Source organism: Ambystoma mexicanum, chromosome 2p, assembly GCF_040938575.1.
Source record: "Ambystoma mexicanum isolate Mex_15411 chromosome 2p, UKY_AmexF1_1, whole genome shotgun sequence".
Classification (NCBI taxonomy): domain Eukaryota; kingdom Metazoa; phylum Chordata; class Amphibia; order Caudata; family Ambystomatidae; genus Ambystoma; species Ambystoma mexicanum.
In genome coordinates, this window is record NC_090923.1 from 524,092,378 (window position 1) to 524,105,406 (window position 13,029).

A 13,029-nucleotide genomic window follows, 5' to 3' on the forward strand; every position below is an offset into this window, starting at 1 on the left:
CACATCCTGAATGGAAACCTATAAGATGCAAAAGGCAAACTATTTACCCACTTTATTTTCAGTGCTTTAAGACGCACAATAAAAGAAGTTGTGTAGTAAACTCACTTAGGTTTGGAGATTCGTCACAGACCTCCAGTGGGTTATGTATGGTTTTAAGAAAATTCAACTAAAGGACATTAACGAAAACTTTACTTTTTTAGCAAAATAAAGCTATTAGACATTATTGGTATGAGCAAATATTTCAAAGGGTGCTTTATTGTGTTGCTTGCTTTAAGTGTCACAGATCTGCAAGGTGACTGGCGATTAGCTCAATGACGTTGCGCGTGTAGTGTCTTGTATAGTTTCACTTCAGACTGTATCTCCAGACACACTTTGCGTTCCTCTAAGCTCCTCTGAAGTGCTTGCTTGCCTGCCTGGTGGAAACTCAGCGCCGCAGCCTAGATCTCCTTTGCGTGCAGTGCCACTGCCAATCCAAAAATATTCTGCATGGGCTGGCACAAGTTTGTCTGGGGTAGATGCTAGCCACACCACGGTAGGGGCCCTCAGCCCTACTCCAAATTCGCCTCTGCAAGGACTCACGGTTTTGGCACGTGCCATATCTTCTTCTATCCCCTTCTGGTGAATTATTCCTCAGCTCACCTCTTGTGCTTGCTTTGGGCTAGTTCGACCTCTTCGATGCCTGTTATGGTCAGATCTCTGCTACCAGTGCTGACCCCCCACCCCAGAAAGCACCCAGGATCACTGTCTGTAGACATAAAGCCAGTCTCAATGGAGGGAGGTGCCCCACCTTTTCAGTGTCCACTCAGGACGTAGCTGATGTTGTATGGCTTCATCCTGACAACTGTTCTGATCTTTTGAGGTGATCAGTCCACTATCCCAGAGCCCCTCTGACCTTTGTGGTGTGCTGCTTCCCTCCTTGATTGAGTAAGCATTATCAGGTGGGTGTAGCTGTCTCGGATTCCATTCTATGGTGAGTGGGCTGCAGCCTTGTAGATGTCAGATAGGCAGCCAGCAAATAATGCACACGCTAGAAGCTCCATAGGATTGGGGCATACCAGTTCCATCAATTCATTTTTGGAGGGTATTCTAGAGAGAGAGTGTAACATGCTGTAGCCTGAATGTTGTAGCACAGTCCTGGAGAGCTGGACGTGGTTCCTGAATGGGTGTATTCTCTAAGCGCTGGATCCCATTCATACATTTGCCAACCTCTTTCTCAGGAGGATGCTCCTCTCAGTATGTGTGGTAAATAGCCCCTGGGGAACGGGGGCCCTCCCCTGACTCCTCCCCCATCATGCTGTACCATCCACGAGTAGAATCTAACATACAGGACACGGCGTGCCACTCTCCGGGTCAGCGGGCCCCCACCATATGTTTCGCTCTCCGGAGGTAGATTCAGAGCCTGATAGCGGTCCCGGACAGCCCGCTGCATAGCCAGTCACAGAGCTGGAGCTTCTAGTCTGTCCCCAGCATCGGATGCTGGGAGCCGGCAGCAAGAACCTTTGCCCCTCCTTTCAGCGCCGACCAAACTTCAGCTTGCACCCTCGGGTCGTGGAGCACTCTTACTTGTTAGCCGGAATTGGGGATTTTTCAGAGGGTTAGGGGCCATATGGAATGGGCTCATATCCATGCAGCCTGAGAAGGAAACCCGGAAATAAATACAGCATGGCTGGAAGCGCGAGCCAAAGCAGAAATGCGCGCATCCAGGCTCAGGCTGTGCTCATTTCCGGGTCCTCCTCCAACTCTGACTACAGACCATCGCGGACGGTGGGCCGCGGTAAAAAAAGCAGAAAAAAACATGTTTGTTTCGCACTGAACTGGGCATGTTATTGTCCATTTTTTGTTGCTTTTTCACAGGGTGGCGCCCCTGGAGAGGGCCTGCAGTTTACCTATCCTCCAGAAGGACGTAACATGGTGAGCAGGAATGCTATTTTGTAAGCGATCTCCTGTAAAAAGTGCTTTATGCATTGGTTCAAAAGGGGCTTTGATGAGGCATTGTAGTATTCTATTATGGTCCTACCCAGATAGAGGATGAGCGACTGGTGTGTATATGTGCTTGACTCACTCCAAAAAAGATTTGAGAACAGGCACCTTTCACCAAGACACCTTATGTTGTGATGTGGTGTATGCTTCAAGCCTTGCCATGTGGACTTTAAGATAATTGTAAACCAATCCTAAGTCAAATAGGTACAGCAATTATGTTACAACATCTGTTGAACACATTTAATAGAACTGACATTTTAATTTTAACACAAGATGATAAACCGCTTTCATTTGTTGTAGTAGCAGTGTCTAGTGTTCAGTTTTCTAGCCTCTCACAAGATGTCACTGCATCTCGGTGGCAACTACACATTTCCAAACTGTGGCCTCAGTAGCCATAATAAGTTGTGTGAGGGCTTGGGTGTGTTACTGATGTTGGGTCAGTAAGTTGCTAATTGGGCGTAGCTCAATTGGTGTTGCGACCACATTGGCATTGGTGCAATGAAAATCAGTGTTGGATGTTCTTGTCACAGTGTGTACAACTTTGTGGAGCAGAGGTATTGATTTAAGAAGAGTAAGCAAACATTCGTGACCAATTTGTCCACAGTGCATTCCCTAGTTACCCTTCATGTGCGTACTTTGATGCGAAGGTTGGTCCATTTCACTTTCTGGGCTGTTGCCAATATACCCACTGAAGGGTGACCCCAACCTATACAAATTTGTTTGAGTGTATATATGTTGATTTCCCAATTGTGTTCTTTTAGAAATACTGTTTAGGTTGTCTGCCAGAAAGTTGTGATCTGCTGGTACATGTTGTGCTTGGATGAAGATGCATCTCCTAACAAACCAGTGCCAAAGCTATTGTGCGAGGAGTGATGAGGGCTTTGAGTGTGTGTGACACCCTGTTCATTTATGTAGAACATGGATGTCTTACTGTCTGTGTTAATTAGCACAATGTGGTTCGGAAGTTGTGCTGGAATTTCCTTGCCTGTTGATACAGGAAATATCTGATATATTGTTTGTCCTTACAATTACTGCCGTCCCTTGGACTTGGTTGTGGACACGTAGCAGTGCTCTACACCACTGTACTCTACCTCTCCTGATGACCAGTGTCACACCCCAATCAATACTGCTGGCATGTGCAGTACGAGTCAACAGAGCCCACTCAGAGGATAGCCTAGCCAGGCTTTTCCTCTAAACCACAACTGCATCGCTGTCCTCCCAGATTAGTTTATTTGGATCATCGCCTCAAAACCCTGATGCTGGGAACGAGTACCTGCAAGTGTTTTCAAGCACCAGGAAGGACGCAGGTAGAGTGCTCCCCAGGGGTGACGAATATGCAGGTGCTCCCGGCCCAGGCATCCGACAGGAAAGGCCATCTGCACTGAAAGTCCCTATACTTTTAATTGAACGTCCTAAAATTGAATCCACTGCAACCCCATCCCCTGTGTAAATTAAAACTATACTCCACCCCCCCCTCCCCATGGGACCGCCTGGATACGCAGCTGTTGTAAACGATGCCTGGCTTAAACAAAGTTAATATGCAGAATGGGGCCAAGCTACCCACCAAGTCTCTCTGCCCTGTCCTGTGCGAGAAACAATGTTCAGGCCAGCCCTAAAATGGGCTATTATGTACTACAGACCTTGAGAAAGGAGGGGATGGGACTTCTATGGTTGTCCACAAGCCCCAGCAATTTGACTAGCTGACATCCAGACACCTGGATATCGGGTGAGGTCAGGAGGGAGTCTTGATCAGCCAGTTATCTAGGTAAACAAATATCTAAATACCTTCAGTAGAGAGGGCTGCCAAAACTGGGTCTAGAACCTTTATGAAGTCCCTCAGAATTGACTTAGAGATCCTTTCTAGCTCTTTCCATTGTCAAGAAGTCATCATCTTTATGCTTGAGATTCCCAGTAAAACTCCCTTAGACGAGTGCTTACACTGGTGAAAATTAGGGATTCTTGTCTGGCTCTGGGGACTTCAACGCCAGAAAATCCATACTCTGCTACTTCCTTCAGCACCTCCACCACTGCCTAACTGGGAAGATATTTCCATTTCTCATCATCATTTCTGGAGGAATCAGGCCGGCTGGAGGACAAAGATGACTAAGATGAAGAAGATGATACTGAGGAGGAAGAGAAGGACTATACAGTCTTCGTTTTCCTTCCCAGTTTCTTCCCTCAGGGTCTGCTTCACAATTTTCTTAACTTGAACAGATGTGGCTTGCCTTTAATCCTACCTACTTCTTTTTCTGAGGGTAGATGATGATGATTCAGACTAAGGAGGAACAGCAGACTGCCTACATTCTAATGTGATTCCTCTTGGAGTCCATATTCCTTGAGTAGTCCATCCTGAACCAGTGTCAGAAAGGAAAAACGTGTCACTGTTGTGATTGCAGTCTTTGCATTTGCCGCAATTCATATTGCCTGAGGGATCCCAAACTAAGATTGATGCCCGGCTGAAATACTGTGCAGCGAACAGGCCATAAATAAATTTGCATAGTTCTCTGTGTGTGAGCTGCTGTCAAACTGATTCCCTGTTAAGGGTCAGCAAATATGTGGCTTCGCGCTCACTAAATTCCCCAGACAGATCGCCCATGGTGGTACTCTTGGTGCTACCCCCATGGCAGAAATTTCATACAAGTAGAGAGGGGGTAATCTTTCACCTGTGTGCTTTCTGCACTGTTCTTCAGAAAGAATAGGTGCATGGAAGCTCACCCTACATTCTTGTGCCCTGGCACCTTTCCTGGCTTGGATGTCGAGTGTGTCCAGGTATCTGGAATATCTTGGCCCGCACTAGTCTGCAGCCCTGCTGAAACAGCTTGTCGAGCCTCCATCAGGTCGCTTCCACCTAGCCTTACCCTGCAGGTTGGAGGAAGGGCTACTCGCTCCGACAGCAAGCAGAGCCGCACATGCTCGTGCCCAGAAATTAATCCCCAAACAATTCTGCTCCCCGTATCCCACACTGGGAAGAACTTCTGGTCCTTGACAGAACACAGAAAATAAAAAAACGGAGGATTGTAAGCAGCAGAGGCATCATATGCTTCATGGCTGCAAAGAGGAGCAGGCCAATTTAATTTGGTAATTAATTCCTGCATGGGAGGTATGATGAGGAAGAGGGACATCAAGTAATTAATAGCAGCAAAAAGATTTCTGTACAACTATGACTCTTATTTTACATTATTTTATTTAAATTGAGTGAAAGTAATACGTACAAGGAAACCAAACTAACATCGTGGTCAAAAGAATTGCAGAGGATGACCGAGGCATTGGTAAGGGTGGGGAAATATCAATTTCTAAAAATAACAAAAAAAGAAGAGCAGAGATAAGAAAACACGATTAAAGGACAGGAAAAGAGGAACGGACTAGCATGAAAACTTAAAAAAATAGAAGTGGCCACAAAACTCGGAAATACATTATTTTAAACTATGATAAAACAGGCAGTGAAAATATTGAAATATTTTGTAAAATAGAAAATTGCATCTACAAAAGATATTAAACAAGGAAGATATTTTTGGAGATTGCAACGGCTGTGCACATCGCCATGGATTAACACCTTATCAGCATTGTGTGAAGAAATGGTGATGCGTATGGCTTTATGGGCAAGAGAAGCAACATGCCATGGAAGCCAGGACAACACTTGGTGCACCAATGCAATGTGCTCAGATTTTCAGATACCAAAGTGGAAAACGGAGCAGCATTTGGGCAACCCAGGAGTAACAGAGTTTCACGTGTCAAGCCAATAGGTACATGACTATCTGAATGCCTTTTTAGTTGCCACCTAAAGAAAACTAACACCAAGGCCATGATGTATGAAGAGCAGTGATTATCGCATTTGTTTATGGGTACACATCTGCAATGACTAGCCCATGTCCCACTCCCACTCCACATTCACGACAGCTGGTTGTGATGCAAGGCAGAGTGGCTAAAGTCCACATCATCGAATGAAACTTAGTGCCACTTGCCTGAATAAAAAGTGGTCTAGCAAAGCCCTGGCTTTGTTTGCACACTTGTGACATCGGTTTATGTCTTGCCTCCTTCACACCAACACACTCATATCCCATTCTAGTGCTTCAGCTCCCCAAAGAAGGCCTCTTGCCCATACCCATGCACAAACCTCTATCCCGTTCACCTATCCACCCAAACTTCACCCCCTTACCCTTATCAAATATAACTATCCATTGGTTCCTTGTGGTATTTCCTCTACTTCCATCAGTTTGGTTTTGGAGAAAAGAAACCTTTCAGAGCACACAGACAGTAAATGAGTTGATCCAATCGATGGACTAAACCTGGTTTCCAGTCCATCCTTCTGGATTTCACCAGCAATTTTCCAGTTAACATTCCTTCTATTGTTTCAGACTCCCAGCGTATCTGTGGCAATGTCTGTTGCTATTGCTTACACTTGCTTTACTATGGAGACTATATTAATAAGTGAAACCTACTAAACACTGTCACTCGTGTCTCTTATACACTTAAAATCCAGGACACTCGCCCCACATTGCTAGTTTCATAACAAAGTCTGATGTTGCACTAATCTTTTCTCTGTTCGCCTGCAGCTCCCATGTTCTTGGTGAATACAAAATCATCTGAGTCTGGGCTTTATGACCATTTCATAGAAGGTGCATCCCATTTAGTCATTTGCAATAAGACAAGTAAGCATTTTGAGGATTGCCTTCCTATTCCTGGAACAAAAGGACAGACCAGTGCCCTTTTTTGCATTCAATTCATGCACACGTATTATGCAGGAAAGCACACAAAGACCGCTCCGATGAACTGGAGTCTCTGGAATGGTATCATATGGGACTTCTTCTAATTGTGGCAGAAGCCCAGTCTGTGTAGGAAGTGGCAGGTGATCCTCAGATATTCCTGGGCCTGTTCGGGTGAATGAGCCATGATTAACCAAGTGTCCAGATAGGGGTAGACGTGAATGGCCCGCTCTCCTGAGACTTGCTGCCACTACCGCCATCAGCTTGATGGAAACCCTCGGGCAGAGGTCAGCCCGAATGGCAGAACTCGAAACTAATGAGAGCCGCCAACCTCAGGTACTTTCCGTGCTCGAGATGTATTGGAACATGAAAGTAAGCATCCTGCAGGTCCAATGATACCAGCCAGTCTTGGAGTTGGAAAGCCTGAAGCATCTGAGAAAGTGTGACCAGCTTAAACTTGTCCTTCCTGAGGAACTTGTTCAAGCTTCTTAAGTCCAAGATGGTTCTCAGTCCTCCGTCCTTCTTGGGGATGAGAAAATAAGGGGAATACCAACCCTTGTTCCTCTCTGCTACAGGTACATGTTCTATTGCACCTTTCTCTAGCAGGGATAATATCTCCTGGACAAGGAGCAGATCTGGAATTTTGACAGAGCCGGCTCCCGGTGGATGATCCCAAGGCCTCTTTAGAAAAGGAAGGCAGTAACCTTGGGAAACTGTTTCCGGTGCCCAAACATCTGAAGTAATGTCCCGCCATTCGTTCAGATGCTGAGAGATCCTGCCTCCCACCGGGGTCTTGTGGGCTAAGGTTTAAAGGCGGCTGCAGCAGCAGCTGAGGGCAAAGATGTCGCTGCTGAGGCTGATTTAGCACTCTTTCCTCGTCCACCACGAGGGAACTTTCCTTGTCCTTTCTGTACAGCCTGTCCTTTTCCTCTACCAAAGGAGGAGTAGTAACGAAAAGAAAGGGCTCTCCAGGAAGATGAGCCCGAATAAGGTTGCCGAGGTTACTGAATGAAGGCACTAAGGGACTTAGCCATCGCCTTGGAGGTCTGCAGCTTCTCCAAGCTTTCGTCTGCTTTGCCGCCGAGCAACCTCAAGCCATCAAAAAGCATGTTGAGAAGCCTGGCCTGCACGTTTGGTGCAAACCCCCGACTTTCTCAACCACGCAAATCTGCGCAGTACCGTGCTTGCAGCCATGGATCTGCTGATGCGGTCAGTGGAATCCAGCCCTGCTTGGAGACACTGTCCCCCCCCCCCCCCATCGCCTCCTTGCCATCCTTAATTATATTCAGAAAGCCTTCCCTTTCTTCACCTTCTGGAATATGTTCAGCCGCCCTTTTAATACAGTCCCACAGGGTCTGGGTAAACCTGACTAGGGTACAGGTGACATTTGTGGACTTTAGGGCCATACTACCAGAGGTTAACACCTTGCGAGCCCAAGTGTCCACTTTTTTATCCTCTCTATCTGGGGGAATAGAGGGATAGGCCGACTGTCTGGAAGAAGTTGCAGCCTGGATCACCAGGCTTTCAGGTGTAGGGTGTTTCCAGAGATAATCAGAGTCCCCCAGTTAGTTTCTACCTTCCTTTGTAGTGTCCTATGGAAGGGTAGAACTGGGTCTTTTTGCAGACCCTGATTCAGGAGGTCTGTCATATCGTCCAGCGCGAAGGTTGGTGAAGCTCTGCTCCAACCCATAAATTCAGTCACCTTGTTCATAAGGTTCCTGTACTCCAAATCAGCATGTTCTGAAGGGTCAGGTTTTGTAAACTCTAACTATGGTGACGTATCTAGGCCACTGGCAGAGTGGAGGGAGTCACAGAGGTCTTTCAACCTTGACTCGGGGTCAATTAGTTCCTTAGGAGTCAAATTTGGCTCTAGGGAAGTTCCTAACGGAGAAACATCCTCCTCAGAGACACTTTCCTCCTCAAAAATAGAGGTCATTGACTTAAAGTCAGACCTCGGTACAGGTTTATAGGTTTTTTTCCTGTACCGGAAATTGCCTCGAGGGATTCAAAGGAACTGTCGAAGGCGTCGACTGTTTCTTCGATGAAGATGGTTTTGACTTCAATGCCATCTGCGCTGAACGCTTCAACGTCGAAGTGTCGAAAGGCTTGACGTTTTAAGTTTCTTCGATGGAACCAGGGATCGACTAGATTCCCGGGTCGAACTCTTCGACTTCTTGTTGTCGGGTCGAGAATGTGGAGACTCTGATTTACTACTTGCTGAAGTAGTTTTTGACCTGCGTGCATCGTCCAAGGGAGCATGCAAGGCTCCTTTGAGGGGGTCCAGGCTGCGTTCTCAAAGATTTGCATCATTTCCACCATGAAAGCATTCCACTTGCTTGGGGAATCCGACCTAGTCGGGCATCGCATCACCTCGGTTGATGTGTCCGATGACGAAGAGGGAGACCTGTGACGTCTCTTTGACTTCTTAGTAGAAGAAGAAGTCGAAGAATGTCTTAACCGACTCCTTGACTGAGACCTCTTCGGGTGTTTATGCCAAGTGGAGTCTCTGGACTCTTCAGTCTTTTTGCATTTCATCGAAGAGCCCTTCCAAGCATCCCAAACCGCTGCTAATTTAGCTTTTCGTTCGCGAAGAGCCTTTGCAGTCAAAGACTGACAGGAGCTGCAGTCGTCGACTCAATGGTCTTTTCCTAGACACCAAAGGCAAACGGGGTGCGGGTCTGTGATGGGCATTTTTGCCCACCAATCATAACACTTTTTGAAACCCGATTTGGGGCAGGGGTCGAAAGAGTAGAAGAGGACATTTTTTCCTTGAGGAAAAACCGAAGGTCACCGTTGTTCTCAAAGCGAAGGCTGGAAAAACAAATTAAGCCAGCGGGTGCGGCACAAGCTATTTGTACTACCAGTGACGTCGACATGCCATGGCGGCCCTCGAGGGACATCGACGCCACCACCTCGTGCACAGCGCCCACTGCCAAAAAAAAAAAATTCCGAAGCAGCAAAGCTGCCGAGATAAGTCTTTCATAGATGAGGAATACGTGGGAGGACACAATCCATTCGAAAGGCAACTTTGTGAAGTCTTTTCGTTTGTATGTACGATTCACTTAATTCCTATTGTACATTAGAGAGTATTACGGGTGTCCATTATGGGAGGGCTAGATGTATCTCGGCCGTGTGTGGTCCTAGGGAGTTCCCTTTATGAGGTGGCTTCTTAGGCCTAGTGACTACAGGTGCTCATTCGCCTCGGAACAAAGTTTCTTGAGGGATATTTTACTTCAATAAATGTGCCAACACTAAAGAACGTAGACCCTACTGAAACTGAGCAACTTTGCCCAATCATTCTCTGTGACTGGGGAACAATAGATGACAAGCACCCGAAAGTTTTAGGGGAAGACTTACTAAAATGACATTTCAACATATAGTGTTAAGGACAAATGTTCCAGTGCCATGTTACTTTTCCCAAGTGATAACAGCCCCGTTGCAGTAAATGAGTACATAGTAAATTTATATTGTAGCTTTTAAATGAGTTGGGAACACGATCATCCATTGTGTAACCAAATTGTCAAGCTGACATTTCATTGAAAACTGCATAGCTGCAGTGCTTACTTTAGGGGGAAACATTTTGCATAAAGCCATCAGCGTGCAAATAACAAAAAGTAGCTTTTTTCTTATTTGATTTGCTATTCAGAAATGATTTTGCTAATGAAATGCTAAGTGATGATTATCTATGTGTCCGCATTATCAATTGGTTCAAATATCTGTGAACTACAGTCTATATGAAGCCAGTTTTTGATAAGGGGTCATGGGAGAGGATATGGGTGGCCTACCCCCATAAAAACGTCACTTAAAATGTGGCAAAATAACCCAGTCGATCAGACGTGCGTTTTCAGTGTTCGGTCGGACGACGCACAGCACCTTGAGGCTACCCTCAGCCGCCTCCTCGCTCATCCCTAACTGACTAGAAGCTATTCAGGCATGCTGCGTCTGTAATGATATCTGCCTTAATGCCAGTAAGATGGAGATCTTTCTCATTGGGTCCCCTGCTCCAGCTTTTCCCCCTCTCACTCTGGCTAGCCTCCCTTGGCTCCATGCCCTCACCATCTTGTGAGGCAAAAAACCTTGGGTTAATCTTCGACTCCACTCTCCACACATCACGGGCATTGGCAAAAAGTCCCATTTACAACTGTACCTCCTTAGAGGTATTCTTCCTTTTCTCACCTTCCCTCAGAAGCTCACTGTCTCCAGAGCCCTGGTTCTCTCTATGCTGGATTACTGCAACAGCCTCTTTCTCAATCTACCAAACTCTACCCTTTGTCCTCTTCAACTCATCCAGAACAGGAGCGTGAGACTTATCCTTGGCCTCAAGCCCAGGGACCGCATCTATCTGGCTCTGAAATCCTGCCACTGGCTTCCCGGTGGCTGCCAGGATCAAGTTCAAGACCATCTGCATCGTCAACAAGGCCCTTACTGTCTCCAATGCTCTCTTCCAAAGTACCTTCCTACTAGAGACCTCTGCTCGTCTACTTCCAATTCTCTGTGGGTGAGTGGCTTCTCCAAGCAGAGACTGGGTGGTAGATCGCGCTCCTCTGCAGGTGCCTCCCTATGGAATGGTATCCCTTCCGCTCTCTGCCTCGAGACAGATTTCCTTGAGTTCCGGGAGCACCTCAAGACCTTCCTTTTCTCCCTCTTGCTTCTCTCTGCCTCTGCTCTGCTAACCTTCCCCGCATTCTGCATCGTTCTGCCGACTAGCTTCTTTGTGTCCCTCCGAGTCATACGGGAGACTAGCACCCCACCCCTACGCCCTTCACCCTGTCCAGTCTCACTGCACCTGCCCGCTGGCCTTCCTGCACTGCCTCCTGGCCTACCTTGCCCTACCTGGGTGTGATTTGCTTGGGAGGCCCAGCCAACCTTACACTTAACTCAGGGCGCTGCTGCTTTGGGTGCACATCTCCCCACTCCCCTCCCCTTATTGTCTGCATACTTGCACGATCTAAATCTAGTAAGATGGTTTGTCTTGTTCTCCCTTTTTCCCCAGCCCCTTGCATGGTTGCGCCTTGAAATGCTTGTGTATAGCGCATTATAAATAAATCAATCCGTTTTGATATGCAAACAAATTACCTATTTGGCACTCAGGCTGAACAATTATACTGACGGTGTCATTCAAGAGGATTCCACATCTGCATTTTTAGTCAAAAGTTTAAATTCTAAAGGCACTGGGATTTAATTGTTCTAGTACTCTGTATAGCAGAGAATAATGCTCTGCACGATTGGCGTATATCATTGTCTCTAGAACAGATTTCAGGGTGTCTTCAAAGAGGTCTTCCATCAAACACCGACTTGCTTTGGCTTTATACAATTTTATTGTGATGAATCCAGTGGGGTCATCTCTGATTCTCCAGCGGTGATGACCTCCCATGTGGCCAGGGGACGGCAGCCGCTACCTGATCCTGACCCTGAGGAAGGCTATATGAGGGAGGATCACATGGGAAGAGACAACAACCAGGGAGAGGTGGTAACTCCATCGGATGAGACTCTGTATTCCCTTTTCTTTCCCTGAGGAAGACCCTAGAATACCCATGTTCTAAATAACTTGTCACCCAACAGTCCTCTCTTATAGTAAAAGTCAGAAAACATTTCCTCTATGTCACTCTAATCAAGCCATTTAGGACTCCAACACATACACCCTCATATGCAACACCTTCTGTTTCTGATGCATCTTTATATGAGATTTTTGAACAACATCCAAGAAATCCAGGAACACCCATGGACTTCAACTCCCATAATCCCGCAGGTACTGATACAAGGAAGAGGAGGCAGGAGTTTATGCAAACCAAAAGAAGCCTGAAGCCTACCGTGCAGACTAGTTGTTTTACAGGATCCAAAGTGTGCGGCACATTTAAAAATGGTGTCCACAGAAATGAAAAAGGCAGTGCAGGAGAGAACCGTGCAGGAGAAAGCAGTGCGAGAGAAGACGTGCAAATCCAGGTGGCGGTTCGCGAATGTGAGGTACTCATACCGGTGTGGCAACAAGGGAGGAGAGATGGAGCAGGCACACCTGAAGGACTCCGGAAGCCGCAAAGGAGCTCCTGGAGGTACGGTCATGCATAGAGGCAACACTCTCTAGTCCAGGCCACAGAGGAAAGCCGGCGAGTGATCGCAGAGTTGCAGGAAATGCTGGGGGAACATCTGCACCGTGCGAGAAGTCGCATCAGTGAGGGTGCTTCCTCACAGAGGCACGTCAAGAGTCAGAGATGCTGGAACCCACCAGTGACTCTGCCCAAAGCCATTGCGCACCTTGGGGCATATAGACATACAGGCAACCAAGTGACTGAATGGTATAAAATTGCTAATACAGACAATACTCAAAAGGGGTTTAAACACAGCCAAA

The 13,029-nt window shown here is 46.8% G+C and overlaps 1 protein-coding gene across 5 annotated transcripts in view; it reads right to left on the minus strand.

The window, feature by feature from the left end:
* RAF1 (Raf-1 proto-oncogene, serine/threonine kinase) overlaps nucleotides 1-13,029 on the minus strand; it is a 1,232,906-nt gene that overhangs the window by 1,073,383 nt on the left and 146,494 nt on the right. The window lies entirely within an intron of this gene.